This window comes from Numida meleagris, chromosome 2 (genome assembly GCF_002078875.1).
Source record: "Numida meleagris isolate 19003 breed g44 Domestic line chromosome 2, NumMel1.0, whole genome shotgun sequence".
Taxonomy (NCBI): domain Eukaryota; kingdom Metazoa; phylum Chordata; class Aves; order Galliformes; family Numididae; genus Numida; species Numida meleagris.
The window spans coordinates 40740547-40755550 of NC_034410.1; the positions used below are offsets into that span (position 1 = coordinate 40740547).

At 48.2% G+C, this 15004-nt stretch overlaps 2 long non-coding RNA genes across 9 annotated transcripts in view; one reads left to right on the forward strand and one right to left on the reverse strand.

Moving 5' to 3' along the window:
• On the forward strand, positions 302–7668 carry LOC110394856. Of its 2 annotated transcripts, none has more exons than XR_002435973.1 (3): positions 302–582; positions 2749–2839; positions 3571–7668. It is a non-coding gene; the product is annotated as an uncharacterized LOC110394856 (long non-coding RNA). The 2 variants fall into 2 exon arrangements; XR_002435974.1 differs by having other exon boundaries at positions 313–582; positions 4025–7668.
• Positions 10101–15004, reverse strand: part of LOC110394348 — a 57645-nt gene continuing 52741 nt past the window's right edge. For 5 of the 7 annotated variants that reach the window (XR_002435563.1, XR_002435568.1, XR_002435566.1 and 2 more), the window contains one exon: positions 10101–13341. This is a non-coding gene — a long non-coding RNA (uncharacterized LOC110394348). The remainder of the gene's footprint in view (positions 13342–15004) is intronic. The other 2 variants (XR_002435567.1, XR_002435565.1) reach the window with 2 other exon arrangements.

Consider the following 15004-nt stretch of genomic DNA (forward strand, 5'->3'; position numbering starts at 1 on the left):
CACATGGAACACAAATATTGTGAAAAACCCAAACATCCTGCCAGCACTTGGGGAAAGGCCTATGGCCCTTAGAAGGAGGGGTGACTGCCTTGAGACTGGTAAGGAACCAGGCAGCTGGATCTCCCTTTTCTGTCTCCCACTGTCTGTCGCCAAGATCCTCTTCTCCACTGCAGCTCCTTCAGGACTTTGAGCAGCCTCAAGCCACAGTGTGCCCTAGGTACTGTTACCCCCAAAACACTGGCAATGCCTGAATATGCTCTGAAATGGATAAAGGGAGGAAGGGATTGCTCGGCAGCACACAGTAGCTACAAGGAGGGTGACAACCGCTCACCGAGCACTCCGGCACGTGGCAGGAAGTAATGATCACACTGCTACAGAATGTTTGTTCTCCGCATGTTGTGAGGGACCACTGCCTCTTTTATTTGTCTCTGAGATTTATTTTTTCTGTTTCTGTCATAACCACTGAAGTTTTCTAATGAGTCTCATCACCGGCATCGAATGAAAGCAAGCAAACAACGAGTTTATGCCTTTGGATGCAAATAGAGCTTCTGGCTCAACGCACGCAACTCCCACTGCACTTCTGTGAGTATTTGCAAAAATCTAGAGGTCACATCAGTACAAAGAAAGAGTCCCAGGAAGAAAAATAGGTGCTTTCAGGCTGCTGTGTGATGGTGGGCTCTTGGAGAGATGGTGAGTGAGTCCTCCTTCCGTGTGGTCCGTGAGGATTGTCCAGGCTCATCCTGAAGCAAGCTGAGTTATCTGCTTGGAAAATAAATTCTGTTTAGGTTAGCCGGGCATGGCAGCCAAATGAGGATTTTCCTGCCATAATCTTCAGGGCAGAGGAGTGGAATAAGCTGTGGCCCTGGGAAGGGCTGATCATGCCCCTCGCTGGCTGCTCAGCGGTGGGATCCCACCGTCACCTGCAGCCCTCAGCTTTGCTGTGGTAGCGGTGCGCAGCCAGCGGTCCTCTTACTGACTGACTCCAGATGCTCTGGGGGAGCATCCTTCTGCTTCTGCCTGCAGCACTGCTTGCCCCTATTAATCCCCTCTGTCCCAGTGCCAAAACTCAGCCCACCGCCATTTGGACCAGCAAACTGCTCTTCTTTCTGTTTTGTTTTGGTTTTGAAAAAGCAGTCAAACTTCCCATATACTAAATGACATTTTCAGATACCAGGTAGTGTGTGTAACTGAAGGAAGTGGTTTTTGAGTACAGGGGGTTGTGCACAGTACCAGAATTAGTTTTGCTTTTTTAAACCAGACATCTATTTGCCACTAACATAGTTAAGGCACAAAACAGTATTTATACCGGAGAGGAAAAATGCATCGATTGACCAAAACCTTCAGTGCCACTGAACACCATGCAGCGATTTAACCAGCAGCCAAACAAATAACTTATTGTAGCATTGGAATTACACGCACGTAGTGGGAAATTCTTTTTTTGTTGCTCACAAAAGGACTTGATCACATGCCATTATTCCACGAGTAGCTGAAATCTCTGCAGGCCTTTGCTCCGTAATCTAAAAAAGCCCTTTGCTTTTTACTATCGTGGGCTTTGGCAGCTACAAGAAAATGCAAAATGATGGCTGTGCTTGTATCGATTATCATCCTAATTCTACTTCCAGTGAAGTCCATCACAAACCTGCCGCAGCCTCCCACGGGAGTGAGTGCAGGCTGTGTATAATTGCGGTTACTTTAATATAAATTTACTTACTTGACGCTTGAAATTCTGCATTCCTGCTGCAGTTAGGCTGTGAATGGCATTGGATTAACTGACTCTCAGGAAAAGGCCGAGACCCGTCTCACTCCCACGCTCTGATTTTCTGCCTGAAGTGGGTCCTGCAGCACCGTGGGGGCTTTTCTCCACTCCCCCTGCATCCTCCCCATTCAGTCACCTGTGAGATTGCTCCGAGGCGTCACATCTGTGTGATGGATGTGCTGCCCGCTGGCAATTGCTCATTTTGATGCTCTGCATGACGTCTCTGCTTCACGTCTGGCTCCTTACCCTGTTATTTATTTTACGACCTCTCTGCCGACTCCGACCGTCAGTCACTCCAAGTTCTCTTTGCTGCCCATTTTTTCGGCCCGATTTGCTCAGCTTCCTCCCTGCTTCTGGTTTCTGGGTCACACACTGTGGTTGAATGCCTCCGTCTTCAGGAGGAGCAGAAGGTTACACCTTCTCATGTTCCTAAAGCTAATCAGTGCCTTTTACCAGTTCCTTACATTGTCCAAACGCAGTGTGTATGGCCATTTAATCTTGCCAATAAGGCACTGTCTGCCACAGCTTTCATTCAGTTGGCACAAGAGGTGGCCACAAGGCCATGGATTTATCCAGAGTCTATTTTAGGTTTGTGGGCTGGTGAGAGAAACAGAAATGGAGACATTTCTATCATTGCCAAAACCTGGATGACCCTGATGCTTTGTTGTGCAGAGGAGCCTACCCCAGGGAAATTTACCTCCTCCCAGCTCGCATACAGAGTATGCATGGCCTATGGACAATAACCCACACATTATCTACTTCTCCTGCAAACCTGGGCAAGCTCAGAACCCCAGTGAAAACTGATTGTGAGCTCCTAGGTGCCTCTGTGCACCTGCTAATTATGAACTGAAACCACCAACCTATGCTGCTTACAAAATGACTTTTCCTTCTGTCTGCAGTTCAGCAGCTGCCAGTCAGCGCGGCACCCAAACTGTGCACAGAGCTGCTAAGGGAAGAGCAATGTATCATTGCTGTCTTGTTTTTCCTTGCAGAGAAATGGCACTACCCTAGAAGAACTGGAACGTTTCAAAGCATTGCTTGCAAATGCTGACGTGGGGAATGATGGGTACTGGGCGAGAGCAGGTAAGTCTTTAGAAAACATGCGTCCTCAAAGTAGAGAAGTCTCAAATTTGTGTTTTAGAATAAGTGCCTGACCTTTCTCTCAGCTGAGCTGTTGCAAATAAATACATATATGAAAGATCTCCAGCTAAATATCAGCAAGTTACATTGATCCCTGCAAAATCGATGAGACTAGGAGACAGCTCTGGGGGAGGGCTGCACAAGGCAGCGGATAGGGCTGTTCAAAACGGTGAGCGTGTGGCCTCCCCTCAGCTCCTCTGCTCTGGGCTGAACAAACCAAGGGACCTCAGCCATTCCTCATGCATCTTGCCCCCCAGACCCTTCCCCATCTTATCCCTCTCTCCCAACCCCATCTGCTGGAGGACCAGCTGCCCAGTGCCCAGCCCCGCTGGGAAAGAGGCACCGACACTGGGACAGGCCGGGGCTGGAGGGGCGATGATCATCCGTTGGGTCTGGAGAAACTTTTTGTAGTTTCATGGGTTTCATTCCGCTGACAAACAGGAGTTATTCGAAAATCGTTTGCATAGCAAGTGTGCATTAAAATGCATGAAGCATGCAAGGCTGTGGCTGGTGGAAGAAAAACGTGTGCAATTTGTGGAAACCGTAGATTGTTATGACTCCAGAATTGGCATATTTATACGCTCGGTTGTTCTTAGATTTGTTATTTTCTATTTGTCAAATGTAACGTGTGTGACATACATATCATGACAGACCTTCCTTTCCTTTCACTGAAGATCTTTCAATGCAAGCAATGCCACACCACTGGCTTCGAAGCGATGACTTCCAGGCAGGGACTGGATGCCCCAAGGGAGATCCCATCCACCCTGAAGGAGGAGTACACTTGCCAACCTAAGATATTTCTTGAGAATTCATTGCGCTACAAATCACAGCCAGGGAATGAATACAAATCCTGTGTGACGTGTCCAAGCGAGACAGTATTCTTAATCCTTTTGCAGTTGTCTAAACACAGCAAAAGAGAAGGCAAGACTAAGACCTGCTATGCAAAGGATCAAAAAATGTTTACTGAGGTACAACACGAAGAAGTGAGCCTCAAGAGTTTGTCCCCACAAGCACTTCATTGGCCAACAGCCGGCTCACGGCAAAGACTCAAACCATGGGGCCGTGGGGTGGGTTCTGCCCTGCTCAAAGAACGAGCTGACGTAACGCCTTGTCGTTTCTATCCTGCAGACAATGGGACAGGCTGCCAAAGGATGCACCGATTCACTGCTGCTGATGCCACCCAACGCGAGGCATGGGCTTCAGTGGTCAGGAACGTGGTAGGTGCATGGGAGCTGCGGATCAGTGGGGAGAAGCAGTGAATTGCCTTTTGTCCAGAGTATGAGGCCATAAACTGACAGCCTGTGACTTGGCAGAAGTGTGACAGAAGAGCCTCATTTCACGTGTGGGATAGTAGAAAGAGAAGCTGTACAGCTTCAGGCAGGAAGGAGCTCTCTCTCAAAACAAAACAAAAACACACAAGAAAAATACTGTGTATTTTTAATGTTTGTGTGGCACTCGGAAGCTGGAAATTGTTATAAGTACCGAATATTATGTTCTCTAATGTGTAAAACGGTGACTAATGCTATTACATTCTGTCATACAGAGGCCCTTGGGATGCAAATTCAAAGAGACACAACAAATAACCATAAACTAAAAATTAAAAAGAAGAAAAAAAAAAAAAAGGAAGGGGAATAAAATCCCTCTTCCCATTTCAGTGTGGATGTGCCGACTGTTGGCTCACCTGGGCTCTTCTCCCTGCTCATCCTTCTGTGCTGGAACAGCCCTTTCAAGCTCACCCTCTACCACCACTCTCAGCATCACTCTTCCACCCAGGCTCCACCCCAGGGATCCCTCATGTCTCCTGCAGTTGGAGGAGCCCTACCCGGCCCTGGCGGAAGGGGTTGGAATGCAGTGTGGTGTGAAAAGCCCTCCCAGCTAATAGGAAAAAAAGCCCTATTATTTGTTTTCCCTAAACCCACGTATAATAAGCTGAGCTTGATGAAATGTGCTGGATGAATGCATCCTTCGTGTGGCTGTTTCTAGGGGAGTGAATTTTTTTCTTTCTCCTTTTAATTAGCCAGGCTTAAATTAGCAGCATCTACAGTTGATATTCCTCCATGAGCAGCTAGAACATTTTCAATCAGGAGCCTTATTAATATGCATAAAAGTGATTTGTTTTGATTTCAGTCTGGAAGGGCCTCTTTCCCCCCGTTTCCATTTCTGCTCTAAATGAAGGTGGAATCACAGTGCAGTGGCCATGTACGCGTGCATGAAAGCTCCTGTTAGCTGGGGAAATCCTTTGCAGGGAGCTTCAGGAACTCCCACCTGGGCAAGAACTTGTTCTGCTGTTTTTCTGTGCTGAAACAACAGCCCAACTTGGGATGGAGTGCTTGGCCCCGTGCTCTGTCCTTGCCCGGCCCCAGGCTCACATAGAGAAATGCCCGTAGCATCTGCCAGCGCAGCCACCGGATTTTCCTTACATTCAACAGATGTACATTTTAATTTCAGCTCATCTGAAGTTTTTCTCACTCCCAAATAATGCCAATTTTTATGTAAAAAAAAAAAAAAAGGAAGTGGCTTTGATGTTTTTTTCCCCAAGAAAATCCAAGAGTTTCTGTTAATCTCAGTTACATTCAGTAACAGTGTCAGATTCTTTTTTTTATTCAATGAAAGTGTTTCCAAGCCTGGAGTTTTTCTTCTAGGAAATGCATGGCAAAAACTCCATTCTTGTTTCCTAACTGAGAGACTCAGTGGACCCCAGTCACATGCTTGAATCAGAAGATCCAATTCTTCAGATGCGGGTTACTCAGATTCATGCAAGGTTTGAACCACACTGGTTGCACACAACAGTGATTCATACTGCGTAGATTTGCAGTAGGCCGGGTGTGCCATCAGAAAAAAACATGGCTGTTCCTCTGGACCAGTGATGCACGGGCAGAGGGTACTGCCCTTGGGGGCTCTGTCCCCTCTCCCATCACTGCAGAGCAGTTGTGAGGGACCTGAAGATAGGAGTGATGGGACAGGCAGATCATAGACTCAGAATATCCTGAGTTGGAAGGGACCCATGATGAGCATCGAGTCCAACTCCTGGACTGGTAGACTGCTGATGGACAGAGCGGAGGCTGTTGGGCTGGCACGATGACAATGTGCTGTGCTGCCATGGCCCTTTGATGTGGTCAAAAAGCCTGTGAAGAAAGGATTCCCCAAACACTGCCCTCAAATGGAAGAGTCTTGTGATCATGGGGACAAGAGTAATGCCTCTAAATGACATTTGTTTCCATGAGTTGGAAGGACGGGCTTTTGATGTGTGCTTCCAATGTGCCTCTCTTCTCCTGCATCTCATGTCCCCAGGGTTTCCTGGTGAAGGAACTGGAGCCCTGCGTGTCCCCAGAAATTAAAACAAGAACTGGCTTCTGCAGTATTTCCTGAAAAGCGTTTTCATCTCATGGAATCTGTCCTAACAGCAGCCCCGAAGCACCAAAGATTTCATTTTCATCTAGTAGCGATCAAAAGCAACATCAGCAGGGAATAAATACACAAAGCCACGCTGCAGGGACATTATCTCACATGACAAGGCGGTGCTGCTCGGTTTATTAAAAAAGAGAGCTCATGTGCGGCTTTGCTCCGTCACTGAGTGTTTCAGGCACTTTGCTCCGCTTGTGGAGAAGCGAGACCCAGAGCTGCTCGGATGGAGCAGCCTCCTGAAACCCAGTGGGAGTCCCATTTGGGCTGCCCCCACCCTGGGATGGCCCTCGCCTCCACCCCACACGCCTGCAGGCTCACCTTCGCATCATGGGGGACCGCAGGGTTACGTCCACCGAAACACACACTTCATCCCCACAACAGAACATGTGATGCTGTTCCCTTGGCATGGGAATGTGCTGTTGGGAGCAGCCATTAGCACCGCATCCCTTCCCGTGCCATCAGGCAGCCGAGATGCTGCTGCTCTGAACCCAAGGCTGGAGGACAACGTGCTTTTAATTCGCGCAGTAAAACTAGAAGGGCCTTTTTGGCACCACAGCTGTCAGAACGCAATGAAATGCTGCTGGGTGCAGACTTGCTGAAAGGGGGAAGGGATCAAATCCACTCCTGGAGGAAAGCAGCCGCTGCTGTCACTGCAGAGCTGTCATGGCAGATGCCACTGTGCCCCTGAGGTGGGACAAGGCAAGACAAAACAGAAGTTTACATGGAACAACCAAATAATGAATGAGATTTACTGAAGTTTAACGAAGGGCACGGCTGTGCGGAGTGGGAGTGCTGGCCCTGGAAACAAGCAGCTGCAGTGCAGGGGCTCCCGGGGCACATGGTATTTTCATTCCCAGGGGTTTTCTGTAACACATCTCTGGAGTTGGGGTAAGTGCTGGGCCACATGGCTATCACTATGGAAACGAGTATTTTTACACGGTAAAAAATAGTCCCCTAAAACTCCCGTCAGCTGTTGGTGCTAAAGCCACTCAGCGAGGCACGTGGCTATGGGAGAGCAAATGGTGCCTCTTCCAGGAGAGTGATGGTGGCACCTGCTGGCACTGGGGAAAAGGAGAGCACCCCTGTCTCCATCCAGTTCCATGTGTGCACGATGCCAACGAGCCGGCCCCTTTACATGCTGCTTTATAGCCTCCATCTTGAGGACATGCGACCTGCACGCATTGCTGAGCCTCTCCTGCAGATTTGGTAACTTTGATACTATTTTGTAGTGTCACCCCACTGCACAACAGGTTGGTTCAGCTCCACTTATTTCTATATTGGAGGCATGATTATATACTGGAGAATCTTGGTTTCATCATCACATATACCATATATATATATATCAAGGCTGGGCTGGATGGGGCCCTGGGGAGCCTGACCTGGTGGGTGGCAACCCTGCCCCTGGCAGGGGGTTGGCACTGGGTGGGCTTTAAGGTCCCTTCCAACCCAAACCATTCTGTGACTCTATGATTTATAATACATATACTTGTATTTTGCCAACTGTAGAAATGGCTGTTAGTCCTGCACCCCAGGGAGACCCAGGAAAGGCTGCTGGCCTCACAGCTTCTGCTGCAGGGATGCCACCCCCTTCTCTCCCCACTGCCTTCTGTGTGCTTTTTGCCTTTTCTCCATCCTTCTGCTTTCTTTGCTGTTGGCCATCACTGCGTCATGTGCAGGAGCAAGCACAAGTCGTACAGAAGTGACTGTGAAATAGTGGGCCTAGCCCACATGCTAGAATACACGAACAGGAGTTTCTTAGGATATTTAATCTGATCAGTCTATCAAAGCCCTGCTTTAGTTTTAAGATGGTAGCTGCCAACAACCCCTTCTGCCTCCCTTGTGTCACCTTGGGCTCACTGTGTTAAGATGCCTGAAGATAAGTCTTTGTATTTTCTCCATCCTATTGAGATGCATTTACAGCAACGAAATAAAACCTGACTCAGGTTTGTGGCGGTACAATTCAGTGCCACCTCCTGTTTATTTTCCAGTGCCGTGTTGGTCTGAAATACCATTTTAATTTCGTACTCATTGGCAAAAGAGGATACCCAATTAAAGAGCAGAAAAAGAAATCTGTTAATTCTGTTAATGCCCCATTTCATGAGGAACTCCACAAGGAGTTGGACTTGATGATCCTTATGGGTCCCTTCCAACTTGGGATATTCTATGACAACAAAGCAGCATGCGTGTGAACACATACCATGGAGCTGCTTTGCCCTCCTGTGCCCATCAGCATGGCTTCTGCAGGCAGGAGGAGAAAGACTGCAAAGCACACAAGGATGCAGCTCTCTGAAGCACTGTGTGCACTGCTGGTGAAGGGGGGAAGGAAGGGAGCCAGCCCTTCCACAGAACCCAAGGGCAGCTGTCGTGCAGCATGGATATGCTGAGACAATAAACCCATCAGACAGATTTTAAAGGGTTCAAGTGTGATATGAAGTAAATGAAGTATCATTTGCTTAAGTATAAAAAGCACCTCCAGACTAACAACTCCTTATAAATAATACAAAAAAAATCCGCACACGGTATTACAGCTTGTTTCAGTTTTGATTGGCTTTGATTTTTGATTCAGCCTGTCGCTGAATGCAGCATCTTATTAAGACTATACAAGCAGGTTTTCCAACAGTTCTGTGCTCTCTGGAAGAGTGGTCAGGCGCTGGCACAGGCTGCCCAGGGAGGTGGTGCAGTCACTGTCCCTGGAGGCATTCAAGAAACGTCTAGATGTTGTACTGAGGGACATGGTTTAGTGGGGAAATATTGGTGGCAGGTGACCTGGACTGGATGATCTTAGAGGTCTTTTCCAACCTTGGTGATTCTATGACTCAACGTTACTGTACTTCTGGGGGAAACTACCCAAACAGAGTGCAATAGCAAACAGTATCCAGAAGGCACCAGGAAGGTCTCTGGGTGTACCCCCCGACTCCAGCTTTAGGGCTACCAGAAGCCCGGTGCAGCCCATGTTCTCCATCCCAGCAGCGAGAACTCCAGCTGAACGAGAATCGTGGGTGCTTGCTTAAGCATTAACACTCACACAAATTTAAAACTCATATCGAGCTATTTATTCTGTGCATTCACCTTTCATTGCAGTACGTGCTAAAATTAAGTACTTCTAACTGCTGAATGGAGCAAACAGAAATTGCTTCCATCATCTAAAGCTGACAGCCAGCTATTCAGCCCTCCATCCTCCCTACTGGATGGCATGATCAGGTTCCTTAATGACAAGCAAGAGTGTTTGATTTTCAGCAGCAGTGCCACATTACGGCACGCATTAATTTGCTAGGAAATCATTTTAGAAGAACATAAAGTGTGATGGATTCCAGTTAGAAACACGGAGTACAATAAAGGCCCCCGAGGTACCTCTGAAGTGTGACATCCCAAGAAATTCCTTCACAAAAGGAACTGGAAATGAGCCATCTTACCCATACCGTATCTCCACACCTTATAGCTAGGGAAGGATGGAGATCATCCACCAGGTCATCTGTCAGCAGATATTAAGCATTAACCTATTTCAAATGTTATGTGTATTTGCAGACAGAAACTGAATAGGTCAAAGAGACTTCTGGTTCACAAAGAAAGATGAAATGGTATTTAATTCCATATCTGAATAGCTGCCCATGTAAATAGAGTGTGTGTGCAGGGGTAAGAGGGGTTATGTTGTTGTAATCTCCCGTTTCTAAAGGCTTGCATTATTTTATCCTGTGAAACAAACCTTACAGTGAACAAACCTTACAGCTACCTTACAGGTAGCGAGCTTTAAAACAAGTTACAATAAACACTGAGACCACGACACAGAGGACACACTTTGTGTTAGCAGAAGACAAGTTTAATAAAACAGACTTCTTACACGTCAGGTTGACAAATTCCTGCCATAGTGCCTGAACACCAAACACGGCCTCTCATCTCTCTCTAATCAATGTAAAAACAGCAGTGCTAACCTGCAAGATTGGGCTGCCCTCTCCTAATGCATGAGAAGCCTCTCATACAGCCCCTATGCCCTTCACAGTGTTGGCTGAGGGATTTTCACTACAGAGAGAACTCGGGGTTGCTTCTGTAGGGAGCCCTACTGAAGGGGAAGATGAGGACGCGTCTGATGCAGCCACCCATGTGCCTCTGTGCACGTGCATTTCCAGGCTGTCGCATGCTATTTCTGATCTCGTGTGTATTCTGACTCTCCCCTACAATTACATTCCTGCCAGCATCACATATCCAGGATGAGACTGAGGTAGTTTATACTACTGGCTTCAATCTAATGAGTTATGATAACAAGAAAAGAAAACTTTCAAGTCCTTAATCGCTTCTATGCTACTTCAATTGTTTGCTCTCTTCCTTTTCTCTTAGCTTTACCCACATGCAAATGTTCATGACAGATGGGAGAGCTGGCGGCCAACATGGAGGAGCACACAGCCAGTCTTACCTGGGGCAGGAGGAAGGGAAAGCCTCACCAGTGAGAAGCCCCCACTGTCCCGCACCCCAGAGCAGGCAGCTGCTTCCAAAGATCAGAACCAGGCAGCCTTAGTATCATTTCCAAGCAGTGTAGCTACAGCATTCTTTACAGAAAACACGGAATTAGGTGTTCCAGCAGGGCAGGGACCAGGACCAGCCACACGCAGGGACCAGAGCCATCTCTGCTGGGAGAGAGAGGCTGCTCACCCCACTGCCTTCCATGCCTCTTCCCCATTCACACAGCACACAAGGCAGAGCCTAAGGGCCGGGCCTGCAGAGATGTTTAGGGGCCTAAATTCTATTCCAGACTTCCATGGGAGGCTGGTTACCTAAAGAGGAGTAGAGCGGCTGATTACCTTTGCGGGTCTGGGCTCCCCTGGCCGTGCCCATGCTGGGACCCTCGCTGCTCCTCTGGCCGGCGTCGAGGCGTGGTGCAGTGCCACCCTGGTGTTGTGAAGTAGCCGTTCTCCGACTGGTGACGGCCTGATTCACAACACCAGCTGCTGCACGGCACCTGGCGGGGCCCTGCGTCCTCCGTGCTCCATCCTCATCCTGGAAAGCAAAGAGAGGGTTAGGTCTGTCGATCCCACAGGTTGCACGCTCCCACCTGTTTACAATGACACTGAAGCGCGACGGGTGAACTTCTCTCCCCAGAAGTGGCGGACAGGTGCTGCACTTGAGATCTACTGCACTGTAGCACTGGTTGCTACAGTGTGATGCGGGTTGAGCTGCATCCTCGCTATCCACGTCCTGTGTTCATCTCAGGAGAGATGGAGGCTCGCAGGCAGGGGACGTAACCTAGAAACTCAGCTGAGCCCCAAGACAACACAAAGAAACAGGCTGCTGCTTTTTCACTGATGCCAGGATGCTGTCGGAAGGAGAACGGTGCCGTGGGGATCGTGCGGCCTCCTGGGCACTGTGCTGCTGTTCAGCCTCACACCCCTCAGCACATGTCCTGCCTACCGCAGGTGGGACACCAGCACGTGCCTGGCCTGTCCCCAGGAGCTGCTCAGGGTGGTGGCACGTGGGGTGCTGCCTAAGGGTCCTGCTGGAACCGAGGGAGACCCAGTCTGCAGGCCCTGTCCCTCAGGGATGTGCAGAAGTTGAGAGATGCAATTCACTGCTGACTAGTAAAGATGATATAAAGGCTTCAGACTGATTTCCCTCAAAATGCTGCACGTGTAGTACAGTGACTTGGTTGCAATGGTCGGGTCGTTCTCGGTGGGATACCAGCATCACCTCATGGACTGCTAACTCATCGAGACACAAGCAAACAACAGGCAAACACTCAAATCCACTATGTGCATGACAGACTTTCCTTAGCAACCAGAGCTCAAAAGAAAGCAGAGCTTCTGTGATCCAGCTTGGGACCGTGTCTGTGGTGAGGATCAAATGCAGGAGTCTGTAAGCAAACCAGGGAGAGAGAAAGCAAGCAATGTGGAGCATGGCACATCTCCAGGGAGAAACTGCTCCTTTTTAATAGTTCTGAAGCAGGTTTGATGTGGAGACAAAAATTCCCACCTTTCTGATGAAGGGAGTTACCCCTGTGCTTCCCCATTTAATCCAAAGGAAACCTCAGGCACCGATTTTTCACTGAGGAGATGGGAGGTGGGGTCATAACCAGTCCCTAGGCAAAGAAGCTACAAACAAGTGCAGTAAGGGGAGACCTCCCAGGTTCTATAATGTAGCTGCTGCACGAAATGGAGATGAATTTGACACCTCTGCACGTGCCTGCACTTGTAAAGTCTCAGCTATGTCACACTGACAGAGCTTTTATTTAAAGAGCAGTTTCTGAAATTTTAATACACAACGCTACAAGAAACAAAACAGTGTATTCATATTTTATGCAAATCTACTATTCAGCCTTCCACATGGAATAGGAAGAGCCTGAAAGCAGAAGCTGTGCTTTGGCTGGTGCTGAGCAGCGGTGACTCGGCAGCGCTGGCTGAAGGTGACCAGATGCTGAGAGGTCCCTCCCTGCACACCGCAGGACTGAGCATGCTGGCCGGAGCACACCGTGTCACACCAAGAATAACGCCAAATGCATTCTGCACATTCCCCGTTCCATGGGAACACTGAAGCCTGACAATGGTACTGTGGGTGGGAGAAGGAAAACAAATGATACGAGCTTTTTTCAAGGTTGTTTAAATCCTTATGAAACCTTTCTTGCAATCTGCGTCCAAGTACAGCAGAGTTCAAAAAAGAAATCAATCTCCTGTATGCATCACTTGCTGCCCAGAAGCCAATTTAAAAGCCTTTTCCACTAAGAACCAGTATTATGCACTCTGCAAGTGAGAAATGAACACTTAACCCAAGGCTCTCTCTCCCCTCGCTGCATCAGAGATGGATGCTGCCTTTCTGTCTTTACCCTCTCTGTCAAAGAGACCAGCACAGTCTTAGAGCGCACCTGATCTGCAATTTCCGTATTCTCCCAGTTTCGCTTAGCACAATTTTACACGGTCAACCTGTGGGCTACAGTTTTCATGTTCTCTACGTGGTTCGAAAGCTTTCTTACAATTTCCACTCGTGTCCAATTTCCTCAGCAGCTGAGTAAGCGGCAGAGCAAGCACTGCACTCTCCTGTGCTGGCTGGCACTGCGAGCCCTGAGGAAAGACAAAAGAACATATATTTACTTTGGGATGAGGCTAGTATGTATAAATTAGGAGAAGAATCTTATCTCCTATAAACAGGAAAACAAACTTCTTTGTTTGGTGGCGGGAGGGGAATGGGGGACACGAGATCCAATAATGCACATCACCCTCCCTAGGAATTAGCATTTTTTTGGTTAGAAATAGGAAAGAATAAAGAGAAACCATGTCAATGAGCTGCTTTTTCACTCTGAATCACTGCCTGGCGAGCCTGGTCCCTGGGTCCACACAGGACAGCAAGTGCAACTCCTTCAGCACAGCTCTGCTCTCACTGCTAATATTCCATGCAAATAGATTTCCTTGCTTTGGTCACAGCAGTCTATTAATTCAGCCCGCTTGTCTGGTACATCTTTATCCTCCGCAGGTTAATCCTGCCAAATTCCTTTGCTGTAGTACATGTCACACAGCATATAATATCCAACAATGCAATTTTGCTAATCCTGTTTTATCAGCTTTGTTGCTCTGTCTGGTCAATCCAACAGTGAAAAAAAGCACAGAGGGTTTTTGCCAAGATCTCCCTCACTTTCACCCCCCCCCCCCCAACTTTGCATGGTTTCAATTAAATGGTTTGAGAGCAGAACACACTGTTTGGATATCCGCCAATGTCCTTCAGATGCAGAATGTCAAGGCACTTAATTATATAGGTCTCCAAACTCTTTCAGACGCCCCACCTACCCAGCCTGCTGCATTTACTAAAGGCAAGTGTAAAAAATCAGCACAAATCTCTTTTTAAAACACTCTCCACGCATTAAGGACTTGAAGATGGCTGAATAGCGATATATTTATCGCCCATTATCTCACCGAAAGATTACACAAATGAGTAAAAACTGCCTCATTAACAGTTCTTTGTTGTCTTGTTTACTGTTTAGTGGACTCATTAACATTAATTATTAGAAGAGGAACATCAATTATTGCAATAACCTTTGTCAAGCTGAATAAACTGACTCAAACAGCCAACGAGCCGCGCTTGTCAGGCAGGATTTGCATGTGCAAAGCAAAGAGAAAGGACAGCCCAAACGCGCTGCGACCGCGTGTCAGCGTTCATTCCGGCACCAGCAGACCTCCGGGAAGAAAATAAAAGGTGAAGGCAATTCGGGGCTTGACTCCACCAGGCCCAGCTCCACGGGGGAGATGCAAACAGAGACATCCCTGCTTCCTCTTGCTCCCCACACGCTGTATTTATTACACTAATTATTTTAGTGCAGGGACTTTCTCGCCCCCGGCAGTGCAGCGCTAGGCTGCGTAAAGGCAAGGCAGGCCGCAATGTGGGTGTTGGGCCGGCTGCTTGCTGCCTCGCCGAGGGACGTTCTTACACATTATGGGATGCTACGGCTGGCATCCCCCCGCCAATTTCTTCTTCCTTCTGAGGAAACCAACCCCAGGTGTGGATCTCCTCTGCATGAGCCCAGATTTAGCGTTGCAGGAATACTTCAAATCCTCCATATAGTTCAGCAGCTCTGGAAGGAGTTAAGTATCAGCAGTAGCGCATCTATAATTTAAAATACTGCCAGGAAGAGGGCTGAGTCACTAAGCTGGATCCATCACCTCTAACTCTCTTTCTCAGCCTAACTGCAAGCACCCGCCCGTGCCCAAGAATGAAATGAGCCTTTTCGGAAGG